Genomic DNA, 14,108 nt, shown 5'->3' on the forward strand with positions numbered 1-14,108 from the left:
TAGTTGGCAGGAAAAAAGACAGAGGCGCAAGGGGAGAGCCAACTGTGCAACAGCCCTGACAAACAAATTTCTCTGCAGCACCTGTGGAAGAGCCTGTCACTCTAGAATTGGCCTTTATAGCCACTCCAGGCGCTGCTTCACAAACCACTGACCACCTCCAGGCGCGTATCCATTGTCTCTCGAGATAAGGAGGCCCAAAAGAAGGTGACCAGGGCACCAAATAGCAATGTTCAAACATCAGTATATAACCAACTCCCAAGATATAAAGGACAGACATATTTATTTATTATGATTGTTTATAAACTACAGAAGTTGATTTTGATTGATTAATCTTTTTTAATATACATTGTCCGCAAATATTGCTGTAACAATTCCATGAGAGTGCAGCATTTGCTAAACAAACAACAAATGTTCACAAATACACCGATTAACTGGTTGTCAACTTCTGGACATGCTCATCTTGAATCTAACATAATTATACTTGTTAATTCTGAAAATCCATCGATATTTATTGAATGCACAATCCAATATATTCATTAACCATAGTACAGATATCTAAAAAGTGAAAATGTCTTTGGTGTCCAAATTGTTGTTGAATTTATCAGCATATGAACCAATTTTGTTTCCATATCTCCCTTGAAGCTTTTCTTTTCTGCCGAGTCCCAGATTCATCCCTCTGCCAGTGAAATAGGACTGAAGGATTCGGAAAAACTGTTTCGGAGGGGAAAGAAAGGAATATATTTAAGCAGACAAATAATTAAATCTGGATATTGCACGACCTTTCAATAGATTTAATTTTTGGGAATTAGAATATCTAAAGATCATTCACAACATCCTGGTGAAAATTATAGGAATGTATCAAACTAATAATCCAAAAATCATCAACTGAAAATGTGAAGGTTGTTAATAGTTGAAAGTGCTACCTTTTTATAATCATGTATATCATTTGCCTTTTCCAAACTGAGGTAATGGGTAATGAGTGTGATGGGTGGATGGGCAGGGCTTGTCATCCTTTTGTAGTATAGATGGATTTGTTCTCTTTTTCTTTTTTTAAGACATATTTGTTTAGAGCCTGATTATTTTTCACATTTTAAACCTGAAACCATAACATCCAGTAAGTAACAGCCTTTGCCAGCCATGACTCAGCAGTAGCACTCTCACCTCTGGGTCAGAAGGATGTTGGTTCGAGTTCTATTCCAGAGACTTGAACACATAATCCAGGCTGCCACTCTAATGCACTCGAGTAAAATTCTACTGAGAGTGGTGCATTGTCAGAGGTGCTGTCTTTAGGATGAGATGACAAATTGAGACCCCATCTGTCCTGTCAGGTGGACGTAAATGATCCCATGCCAGGATGCTACTATATCAGTGCAAGTTCATTCTTTTCTTCCATCACAGCCGATCTCTTTAAACTTATTGCGCTATCAGATATAGGTTCTGGTCCTTGTTTCTAAAGCCTGACAGTGGTAGCTAGACAACAAAACAGAACCCTAATTCTTCTTATGTTGTTCAGTTATTTAAAGACTACCCTTGCAAGGTTTATTGTATTTTTTTTTAAATTTCACCAGGATCACAGCCCCTTTACCAATAATGTTCTCTGAATACTGGGTACTCCAGAGTGGTCTAAAATTGGACACTCGCTATTACTGTGGTCAGCTATATAATGGGTGGCACAGTGGTTAGCACTGCAGCCTCACAGCTCCAGCGACCCCGGTTCGGTTCTGGGTACTGCCTGTGTGGAGTTTGCAAGTTCTCCCTGTGACCACGTGGGTTTCCGCCGGGTGCTCCGGTTTCCTCCTACAGCCAAAGACTTGCGGGTTGATAGGTTAAATTGGCCATTGTAAATTGCCCCTAGTGTAGGTAGGTGGTAGGAGAATTGTGGGGATGTGAGAGGGAAAAATGGGACTAATATAGGATTAGTATAAATGGGTGGTTGATGGTGGGCCAAAGGGCCTGTTTCAGTGCTGTATCTCTCTAGGACTCTAATATGGTGAACTGGTTTCAATCTTTCTGGGAAGTAAAAATTGCTGCTTTATGCAGGTAAGAAATGATTCATTCAAGCTTGATACACAGGTGAAAATAAGCTGCTTTATAGTCAGCAGGAGCAACTCCAATAAAGTTCAAGGACCAAACTTATTCAGCAGAAGTCAGACTAACTCATGTCTTGTTTATGGCACATTTTATTTTGAAGTATCCATTGGGAGCATCCTAACCAAAGTATAGTGAACAAATCCCAGTTGATCTAAATAATGTTTTTTTTAACATAACTCCACATCACTGTGGAGTGTAAATAACCTTAAATACACTGGCCCAGATTTTGTGATGGAGAAAACTGGGCTGCAGTCCCAGCTGTGGCCACCACTCCCAGTGGCGCTGCTGGGACTAAGAGCTGATTGGCCGGCAGCTCGATTAGGCGGGACTTCCTACCTCAAGCGGGTGGAAGTCCAGCCTCACATCAATTGAAGCCCGGGGACCTGCAAAATACGGGCCGGATCCCCAGACAAGGCGGAAGCAGATTCGTCACCAACTTTTTAGTTGGTGACCAGCTTCCATCCGCCTGCTGTAAAATTCCGGCCTCTGCTTCTCTCTCCACAGATGCTGCCAGACCTGCTGAGTATTTCCAGTATTTCCTGTTCTTATTTCAGTTTCCCAGCATCCACAGTATCTTGCTTTTGTGTAAGTTGCTGTCCAAGTTGCCTTTCCCGTCCAAAAGCCTCACTGCAACAATCGACTCAGCATTAAACACATGAAGGGTGTGAAAGTTGGGGTACTTACCCATTATATACCCAATAAGCACATAAGAAAATGTTAGGGGTTGTTGATTTAAGTGTGAGTGAATTTTTAACGGCATGATAAGTCTTAATTACTACCAAACAATCACTGGTGCTGAAAATTTACTTTTAGACGTGTGGAGTCTCATTCCTTCAGATTTTAATTATTGGGGCTTTTAAAAAATGAACGTTTTTTTACTTTTTCTTTCAGTCTCTTATCTATCTTCCTTCCTTAATCCCAGCTTACTTTCCCTCTCTATTTTGCTTACTGTACCTGATTTTACATTGAACCAAATAATCTAAATTACACTTCCTGGTATAGATTTGGTACGTCTCAGCAAGGATTCTTCATTCGGATTGGTTGAAGAGACACCTGTTACTTATCCTGCTCATACTGGTCCCAGATTGCCTGTGCAGAGCACCATGCTGAAATGGCTCTCTAATTACCATAAGTTGCCACGCAAAAGGCCACAAAATCAGGGGCAAAGATGTTTGCCTGTATGTATGAAAATAAATAAACAGTGTTCTTTTCTGTGGCACACTATAATATTAAGTAGCAAGTGGGTCCAGTGTCCATGTGATGACTACAGATGGCTAGATTGTACGCTCTTTAAAAAAAAAATTCAATTGAGAAGTGAGGTGATTGCTGCTAGAGACAGCATAAGAGCATAAGAAATAGGAGCTGGAGTAGGCCATTTGGCCCTTCAAGCCTGCTGTGCAATTCACCAAGATCATTGCTGATCATCTACCTCAACTCCACATTCATAATCAGACTTGACGACTTAGCAAGGAAGGTGCTGGTTTTTAAGCTGATGCTGTCTAGGGTCAAGTTCAGCAAACAAATTCTGATTAATCATATATTTTATAAAAGATTTTGGAGAAAAAGTAAAGTACATCATGCATGAATATGATCTCTCATTTTGGCGATAACAAAACTAATATAGTCTTACTGATTAAACAATAGTGCAATGCAGAAATTTTTCATACAGTTTAGTATTAATTGAAATTCTGTTAAGGTTTTCGTCCTGTTATAGAAATAACATCTGTATAAATATCAATTCATTTAACTTCAAAATCATTTATAACCAATAGGAATCTTTAAAAATTGAAAGAAATGTGCTTTTATTTATTTAATTTATTTCACCTTCAGAAAAAAGTAACAGTAATTGTAGGAGCAACCACTCCAGAAACAAACCCCTACCTTCATTATTTGAAAGGCAAGGTCTTATCCCACAAGTTGTAATATGTCGCCTATTTTGTGACACATAAGATACTGAAGAGAATATTGCCCTGTAAATTTGAAACATCATGTATTGGAGTTGCAGTGGTTTACATGTTATTCCATGAAAGTTAACTGAAGCTTGTTTAAAGTGAAGTAGATCACTCGCAATAGACCAACAGAAACTAGAAGCTATGAATACTGGATTTTGGCTTGTTTCCATCAGGTCTTTTCAGTTGAATGATTTTGGAAGAAAGTTGTTTTGCTATATTAACCTTATTTCAAGAGATTTAAAAAATCCCTTTTTTACAGTTCACAGCCAATAAATATGCTATGACATTTTGGGCACTGATAAGTTTTGTTTTCTAAACAAGGCAAAGACTACACTAAATGACCAATTCTTTCAAGGAAGATTAACTAAAATTCCCAACACAATTCAGATGACAATGAGCCAATTTATTAATTGACTCGTTATATCACTAGTTAATGGAATATAAAATCTAACATCATCCTCAGAAATTAATGTTCACATTTTTACACAATATAAATTCTGCAATTGTATCTTCTACGTAAATTCAAATTGTGGGTAGTTAATCAATCATTTCCATTATGTTGGTGGCTTAAGTGGAAACATAAAAAGATTGGGCAGCTTTTTTTTGTTTTTCTTTTCATTGTTTCCTTTGGTGATTCTTGAAGATGTCTCAAGCCAAAACAAAATTCTTCTCACGATGTATTCATACTGCAAATTAGCTTTGCACCAATTTAAAATTGCTGTGCAGAGACAGACTCAGCCTCAAACTGAACCACTAGAAAGGTAGGCCGGAATTTTATGAGTGTGCTCCGCTCCGCAACGGCTGCTGTGAAATCTGCAGCGGCCTTCCGATGACATAGAGGGTGCGAGTTCCGTGTCCCCGGCAATGGCGTCCGGCACCACCGCGCAGGCACTGGCGCCATTTTTAAAGGCCTTGAAGCCTTTTTAAAGTGACACGGTTTTAATTCAATTAAAGTAAAATGTTATTAAAACTTTAAATCCCCTCTCCCACCCCCCAATGCATAAATAATTAGTTTTATGCCCTATCCTCCCCCAAAAAAGTGAGTTCTCACTCACGACCTTTCCTCTCCAAACTTTATTCCCTTTGACCCTAAACCCTTTCCCACCATCCCCCCAGCCAATAAGGATTGTTTTTTCTGCTCCCCCGCCCTGACAATTTTATTCCTCCCCACCGGTGTCTCATCTCGGAACTCCATACAGAGTTCCGATGGTGCGCGAGTTGTGGCCAGCAGCCGTAAAATCAGCATGGGACGGCCGCTGGCAGCAGGTATGTTCATTTGCATGTTAAGTGAGCTCATAGGGCCGCACCAAGGCCTTGCCGCTGCCGCTAATATCCGGCATTGTGGGTCATGGCGGGTCACTCCCACAAGCATTTTACAGGCCTCCCCATCACGATCCACGATGCCGAGAAGCTATAAAATCCAGCCCATAAAGTGAGATTCCCTGGTAGTGATAGTTTCAATGTGTTTCAATTTGACACTGCACAGAATGTAGATCCAGAGCACTGTCAAATCAGGTTCACACAGTCTATGTGTCCGCCATTCCCCAATTCGACACTTTTTAAATCCACCGTGAGCTGAATTTTGTTGTGCTCCCGACGTCGGGCTCCATGGCAGAGAGGGATGGAAGATTGCAGCAGCAGCGGCCCACCACGGAGCCCAGCTCTGGGATTGCTGGACCTGATCTTCCTGGAGGCAGCAAGGCTCCATGGCAGCGCTCCCGCCACTAATCGATGGGACCCGACTTTAAATATTAAATAAACCTCATGAATACATTTACATACAATTCCTCGTGATCTTACCAGTTGTCCAGGATCTTCCTTGCGACAAACGGCACTCACTCGCCTTTACTTTCCCGTCCAGGGAAAGCTGGCACCAACGAGGTGGGGAAGGGGGGAACTTAGGATATTTAGTGTGGGAGCCGGGGTTGTCGTCAACTCTGCATTCCTAGTGTGGTGGTGGGGGGCCGAGGGGTAACCCCTGCACTTCGTGCAGTGGGGGGGCGGGTGGAAGTTAGCTCTGCAATTTAAGTGTTTTGGGTGGGGAATCAGGGCCACCATTTATTTGCAGTGCATTGGGTTGGGGGGGGGGAATAGGTCAGACATTTATTTTCGGTGCAGAGGCGGGGATGGGTACAGGGTTCAGATCTGCAGTCTCTGTGCAGGTCTGGCAGCCCTTTAAAAATGGCACCCGCGCAGAGGCAGTTAACGCCATTCACAGCGCCACTGAGGACACCCCACCACGTGATTGAGGGGGCAGCCCGTCCTGCATATTTAAATGAGTTGCACGCTAGATCGCGGTGTTGTGACGGTGCGCAGCCCACATGTGCGAGCTGCTTTTTTTTTTGCCCCCCTACCAAAGAATATTCTGCCTCTTACCTCAATTTGAAATGTTCAGGGAGTGGTGTTTTTCTTGTTGCTGTACTCTAAACGTTTAAATGATTTAATTGGAAGATAGAGCTGCACATGCACCCAATATATTTCTTTCCTAAACAGGCCAGTTACGGTTGTAGCCAGATAGGAACTGAGAATGTAAACAGGCATTTTGTCTTGCAGCAATTGGTCTCGGCAGAGTCATTGCACACTCAAGCCTATAAATTGTTTCCTTGGGTTTGAATTTTTTTTTGCAATTCATTTCATGACCAGTGCCATTCAGATTTCTTATGCTATTGGGATGCTGTGGTGCCAAAAAAACTATAAAGAAAATTAGCCTCTTCACCATATTTATTTTCACTAATATTTATGCAGAATTATTGTCAGAAGAGCAGAGTAAACTTGAAAATCTATTTCCAGCCAGTCACAAGTGGCACCAATTACATAGATAAATAAAGAATGAAACCTATCTTCCTGAACCTGCCAGACAGTTTAATTCTCCAGCTCCTGCTTGAATAGCAACTTATGGCAAAATTAAGGTGGACAAAACACCACTTAAAGCATCATCTAACGAGATCAGTGGTGATTAGAATTGTGTAAAACATGTTCAAAAATAAACATGACTAGGACACAAATTAATAAATCAGTAAATAATAAACCAGTCATTTTGGACTTGCTGAGTATCTAGTTTTACTACTTCTCATGTTGAAGCACCCAAGGTTATGAGTAACCGAGATAAACAGGTTGTAATATTTGCAGAATTTCATCAAAATCTTTGTGATAAATCAACAGTTGAGAGTTGCTAGCTCAGTTAAAGATGATTTGTAACGTAGAGGATACTCATTAGTCATACTAGCAATGTATTATATTATTTTTCCTGTTCTTGGTTGAAGCTAAAATCAATCATTGAAATTGTTTATCTTAATTATTTCTGTGATATGTGAAAATTAATAGTTTTGTTTTATAAACTACAGACCATAAATTCAGTGGTTGCATCGCTTATCTATTATCTTCCTAGAACTTCAGACTTTAGATCTTGGGCTGAATTTTACCGGCCCCTCAACAGCGTGGGTCACGGCACATGGGGCAGTAAAATTCTGCGGGGAGAGGCCCGCCTTGAACCCCAACGTCGAGAAGGGCCCACCGCATACTGGCGGTGGCGGGAGGACCTCGGTGCTGCCCCCGCCCTGCCGTCTGACGGCGGGGCCTTCATCTTAATATTGAAATATACCTAAATTATATGCAAATACACTTACCTGCTGGCAGTGGCCATCCCATGCCGATTTTACGACCAATGTTTGTACCTCGCGCACCTTCAGAACTTCGTACGGAGTTCCGAGGCGAGAGCCTGGTGGGGAGGGGGGAGGAATAACATTTTCAGGGCAGGAAGAGTGGGGGAGGGGGGAAAATGTTTTTTATTGATTGTGGGGATGATGGGAAGGGGTTGAAGGTCAAAGGGAACAAATTTCGGGGCGTGGTGGAGTTCAGGATATCAATAAAAGTTAATTATGGGGGAATGTATAAATTACCCATTGTGGGGTGGGAGAAATGATTTATATCTGAAATAAAATGTTCTTGTTATATCCGGGAGCTCAGGACCTTTAAATTTTAAAATGCAACTGAAGGGCTTGAAGCCCTTTAAAAATGGTACCGTCGCCTGCGCAGTGGCGCCGGATGCCGTTGCCAGGGACACGATGGTTGCCCCCTCTACATTATTGGGGGCCACCATTCTGCCCCCTCTATTTAAATCAGCCCCGTGCGTAATATCACTGGGGCTGTCTGGCGGCACTTCCATGTCAGAAGGCCGCCAAGTTCAGGCGGCACGCGAATAAAATCCAGCCCTTTAAGTGCACACTATTATGTTAATATGCCAAATCACCAGATTTTTGTTTAGGTGAATCAGGAGCTGTTGATCAAAAAGAAATACAATTGTTATAGTCACTTCGCACAACATGTTAGAGGAGGATCATTGTCATTTTGTTGATGCAGGAATATGACATGTAACAGCAAACAATGAGATGACATTTCTACCATACAATAACACGTTTAATATGTTACGTCACGTGTTGCATTTCAGATAACAAAAAAGACAGCTTTTCCAACGAAGCATTAGAGGCAATGATTCTCCCGTTTCATGATTCTGGTTGATTTATTGAAGACCTCATTTGAGAAAAATCCTTAGAAAAAATTAGGTGCAATTCCATGTATTTTGTAATATTGTCATATTTATCGTATTATCAGTATTGAAGGCTCCACAGATATAATTGAAAATAATGTAGAATGTCGCTTTTGAATATTGACATTTTCTCTTGTGCATCTAAATTGTATCAGAATTTCTTTCTTTAACGAGATTATGAAGATTAAAATTGTGGGTGGCACAGTGGTGCAGTGGTTAGCACCACAGCCTTACAGCTCCAGCGACCCGGGTTCAGTTCTGGGTACTGCCTGTGGAGTTTGCAAGTTCTCCCTATGACCGCGTGGGTTTCCGCCGGGTCCTCCAATTTCCTCCCACAGCCAAAGATTTGCAGGTTGAAGGTAAATTGGTCATTGTAAATTGCCCCTAGATTAGGTAGGTGGTAGGAGAATGGTGGGGATGTAGTAGGGAATATGGGATTAATGTAGGATTAGTATAAATGGGTGGTTGTTGGTCGGCACAGACTCAGTGGGCCGAAGGGCCTGTTTCAGTGCTGTATCTATAAATAAATAAAATAAATAAAAAATTGGGGCATATCAGTAACACCTTACTATTCTATTCAACTATAACATCTTAAGTAAAGCTTCCTTATGCAGTCTTATTCCAATGAAAACTCTTTTAAGTAAAGTTACATTTTCATCCAGACACTTCAGGGCTGCACATTACTTACCAGATCCCTGTTTTGTTTTTTCTCTAAAGATTTCCATCCACCTTCATTGATGACCGGCTTAGCAGACATACATACCATTAGGAAGATGGATGCAAAGATAATGAGAAGTTGAATATTTTTCATCCTAAAGTATAAGAAACATTTTTACATAGTTACATATATTGAATTTGCAGCACAGAAACAGGCCATTTGGCCCACTGGTGTTTATGCTCCACATGAGCCTCCTCCCACTTTACTTCATCTCACCCCATCAGTATATTGTTCTTTCCCTTTCTCCTTCATGTGCTTATCTAGCTTATTAGTGACTATCTTATATTTATGGGTCCTGTTTTGGACTCCCCCACACATAGAAACATCTTCTCTACCTCTATCCTATCGAACCCTTAAATAATTTTAAAGACCTCTAGAGAATACAGCCCCAGCCTGTTCAGTCTTTCCTGATAGTAGTGAGAAGTGGTTGGAGAGGATACTAAGATTGACAATGTGAAGGAACTGATTAATATGTACAGCTCAAGCATCAACACTATTGACTGAACCACAGCTTGTTGACTGTATGCAATCACCACTACTAACCTGTCTACAGTGCTTTGTACCTAGAATTAGAAAACATGGTCCCTTATCATTTAATGAACATGCTGTTAAACTTCAAAATAAAATCTCTGGACGGCTGAAAAGGTTTTCACACCATCCCTGGAGATAACCCTCAGATGCTGCCCTCATCTAACAACCAGTCTAATAGCCAAGTAGAGTACTGAAATGCTGATTGATGATGTGAAATCGGAACTCATCACTAATCTCATCAAAACCCTGGAGAAGGAAATCTTCTTCCCCAAGCATGACAATACAGCAAGACAGAATAGCCTGAAACTAGGTGAGTTATGTAGGCCAAGGTATCGAGCTTGATATATCTAAAACCAGCTGGAACAAATTAGTAAAAAATTACAGAAAGAGACTAATGAACAAAAATATTAATGCTGAGACTTTCCATCCAATTTGTAATAGATTAATTCCAGAACTGAAATGCAGTAAGTGAAATTAGGTGATGAATAAGTTATTCAAATAAATAGTAGCACTTTCTTGACTATAATATTCCCCAATGTGAATAGGGTAACATACATACTTTTGCAGATGAATGATATTTACCAGTTATAATTCTATTGATAAGGTAGAGACAAAGCAAATTGAAACAAAGTGAAATGTTTGCCACAATGCAAAGTAAAATACAAATGAACAAATATATATGCAATATTCTAGATAGGTGGGTAAAAACAAAATAACAAAAGGTAGCAACAGTAAAAAAAATACTTCACATGGGCCAAGCACAATAGATTCTACATTGCATTTTTACAATGCAGAATGAGCTAGGTTTAAAAGTTGGATGTGTGTGTAGAGAAAATTGAAGACAAGTAATAGGCATTAATACAAATAATAAATGAATAAGAAAAGAAAGATATGTGCAGTATAAAGATAACAGCAGCAGATTTACAGATAAATGTTTGTTGTCCTTACCTGTATAGAAGATTGAAAATTGTGTATAAGCGAAGGCCCTGCTGCTGCCTCTGATCTGCGATGTGTAGAATTGCTCCAATTTATACACCCTCTCCAACCCACTCACTGATATTTCAATGACTGAATGACTCACTGATCACAGACAACATGCCATTTTCAGATGCCCAGACCACACAGCAACATAAGACCTTGAAAATCTCAGAACTTATTCTACCTGTCTATGTAAACAAATTTTATACTTAGAGCATGCATTCCTAATGGAAAACTGAGATTGTTAACTATAAATATGGATTAAAAGAAGACTGTCATTATAATTTAGAACTATATTAACATAATGGAATTCAATTAACCTGATTAAGGAAGCACTTCTTATGAAAATGTAGTTATATTGAAAGCTTGGAATATTTTTATCTAATGTTGATCAAAATAAATACTTAAACAGGTTTTATTCAAATTATGGGATGCAATTTTCTCTAGAGATGATTCAAAGAAAACTGAGATCCCCTGAATTCAATTGAGAATAAATCATTTTCAAAAGTGTGTCTACAATGCATTTTTACTAAACTTAACCTGTCTTATATTTTATGCATTCCTATTCTAATTTTCTTTTTTAAAAAAAGCAACTGTAATTCAGTTAGACCGGAAATAAAAACAGTTGCCACTTCATTTAGTAGGTCAGAATATGAAGAATGTACCTCTCAATTTTTAATGTGTCGATAGACTAGCAAATGTTTGGGGTTATTTTTCTGTCGAAACAACAAACCTTTTTCACCTTGGGAGTTTTGCACAGCACTGTTTGCAGCTGCACTGTCTGATGTCAGGATATTCCAAATAGAACAGGATAGTTGAGAAGCATGTTGAACCAAGTGCAGATGCTTGGAAGCTTTGATGGGTGTGCTAATCAAACAATACTAGCAATATTTTGGTAATTGTACCTGCAGACCACACTGGGATGGCAATTTTGCAGATATCCCAGACCTTGCATGCACTTAATCATCCCACTTAAACAAATCCTCTTTAAATTTATCTTCCAACTATTATAGATTGAATTGCTATTTATCTGAACTCAGGATCATTTCCTGATTATACATGTGCATGCAACAGTTTTTTGGAAGGTAAAGATTCACCTGAATTCATTTCACAGAATTATAAACTAGATTTAGATGGAGAACTTCCATCAAATTTAATTCCTTTCATTCTTCCAGAATATCAACCTGACCATCTTCCCATTGCAATGTCGACTTATTTCTCATGTGCCAATTTCCTAACATCTATTTCTGCTATTAATCATCTTCCATGATTATATATTAAATAGCTACTTTTCATACTTATCTGTGTGGCATTTCCAGCCCCTATTCATGCAGTTTGGACAGGACAGAAAAAAGAGCTGATTTCAGCTGACTGAAATAGCTGAGAGTTGCTCCCATTAATGACATAAAACTGTAAAAAGAGAGGATAGGTATGTTCAATGGCCAGCTTGTTGGGTTTAAAAACTGTATTGTACACCAAAAGTTTTATAATCATCACTTGTGTAGACTATACAAGCAAACATGCACAAGCTGAGAACTTCATGGAAGCTAGAATGAGGTCTGAGCAATATTCTAAAATGCTGCATTTTGCTAGTCCCAGTTTACTGCAGCTTGACTGACTGGCAGAAAGCTATGTTAACACTTTGGATCATTTTCGAATTCCTTAGTCACTTAAGGCTTGTGTTTCATTTGAGTTTTTACAGATTTGGAGCTAGTTTTTGTTCCCAGCCCGACATTGGGTTCTGTGGCGGGGTGGGGTGGAGGGGGGGAGGGAGGGGAGGGGGGGTGGGTGCCGGTGGCTGTAAAATTGGAGAGGCTCTAGCTGCCACAGAACTCAACAGAAGGATTGCCAGGCCCGATCTTCCCGGCGGTGGGTAACTCCATGGTGGTCCCTCCACCACTCTGTGACATGACCCGAGTTAGCATTTTAAAATTACATAATTGCATAAATTAAAATGCAAATCGCATCTATCTTGCCTTCAGTTCTTGATCTTCAGCATGATGTGCGGCACTCACACACCTTCACTTTCCCATCCAGGGAAAGCTGGCACCACCAAGGTGGGGAAGGGGGCAACTCTGTGTTACGATGCACTGTTTGCAGGGCTGGCAGGCTTTTAAAAATGGTGCCAGCACCTGCTCCTTCAACTGGTAACACTGTGAATAGAGTCGCCAATGCTGCCCCATCACATGATTGGGGATGCGGCCACCGTCAATATAAAGTGGCCGCCTGCCACGTAATCGTGATGCTGCGGGTCCCATGGGAGACGGCCTCCATGTTCAATGCCTGCTGCCGCTCCCAGCAGCGGGACTACAAAATTCAAGGTAACTGTTCTACAAATAACGCCAATCTGGAATGTTGGTTAGTGTCCGCAGCGTTGACTTTAAATTGAAAATCCACCAGCATCATCTTCTCAATTTCTTTCATTACCCCTCCTCCTCTTTATGTTTAAGATCAGGATTACCATCAGCTAGATATGAAGGACAGTCTCGAGACTGAATGTACACATGCCACAAAACTGTGTCTGAACCGAAGGCCGCAAAAACCAAGAGTTCCCACTTAGATATAATTAATTTTTTTTAGAAGTATAGCAAAGTTTAGTAAAACAGAATGGCTTAAGATAATGGATTAGAGGGCTCGTTTGCCAGACCCTGCTGTAGACCATACTTCCTGTTTGACTGATCAAAGATACCAAATTGACATTGATAAATATGCCTGATAAGAATGATTTTCAGTGAGTGCTCGTTATTTGTATTGAAGGCTGTTTCCACAAGCTAAAGCATTATTTGTATCATATAGTTCATGAAAAGTGATATCAAAGAAAGTCATATTGCATGTTAACTTTAATTTTTATTTCATAGTGTATTTCTTTCTCACTTTTTCACTGATAGGCAGCCAGCCCTTCTTTTTGAAGGGAGAACGAAAAAAAGCTCTTTTTTTCCCCAAAAATATCAGAAAGTTCAAATGAGTACAGATGACAATTTATTTAAGTTTATGATTTTATCTCTGAAGGTTTAGACTATCAAATTAAATTGAGACTAAATTCAATTTGGAATATTATTTTACATAATTACCAATTACCCAGTTTCATGTAGACAGTCAGCTATCCCTAAGCCTGTTTGTGCTGTTTTGTAGAGGGCTGGGAAAATAAGTAATCTCAAGGCTGTCTGAAGCCACTCCATAATGCATCACAGCAAGGCTATTGCAGATTATGGGCTGACTTCAGCCAGCCCCATAAACAGCTGTTTCCCAGTCCTTGTGCTGAATGTGTAAATGGGGTCTGGAAAAGCTAATA

The 14,108-nt window shown here is 40.1% G+C and overlaps 1 long non-coding RNA gene across 1 annotated transcript; it reads right to left on the minus strand.

Annotated features, from left to right (window-relative positions):
- Positions 1-263: 263 nt before the first annotated feature.
- Positions 264-10,942, minus strand: LOC137347315 (uncharacterized). The gene is made up of 3 exons (XR_010968930.1): positions 10,787-10,942; positions 9,278-9,401; positions 264-711 (listed from the first exon to the last, which is right to left on the minus strand). It is a non-coding gene; the product is annotated as an uncharacterized lncRNA (long non-coding RNA).
- Between the last annotated feature and the right edge of the window lie 3,166 nt (positions 10,943-14,108).

This window comes from Heterodontus francisci, chromosome 2 (genome assembly GCF_036365525.1).
Source record: "Heterodontus francisci isolate sHetFra1 chromosome 2, sHetFra1.hap1, whole genome shotgun sequence".
Taxonomy (NCBI): Eukaryota; Metazoa; Chordata; class Chondrichthyes; order Heterodontiformes; family Heterodontidae; genus Heterodontus; species Heterodontus francisci.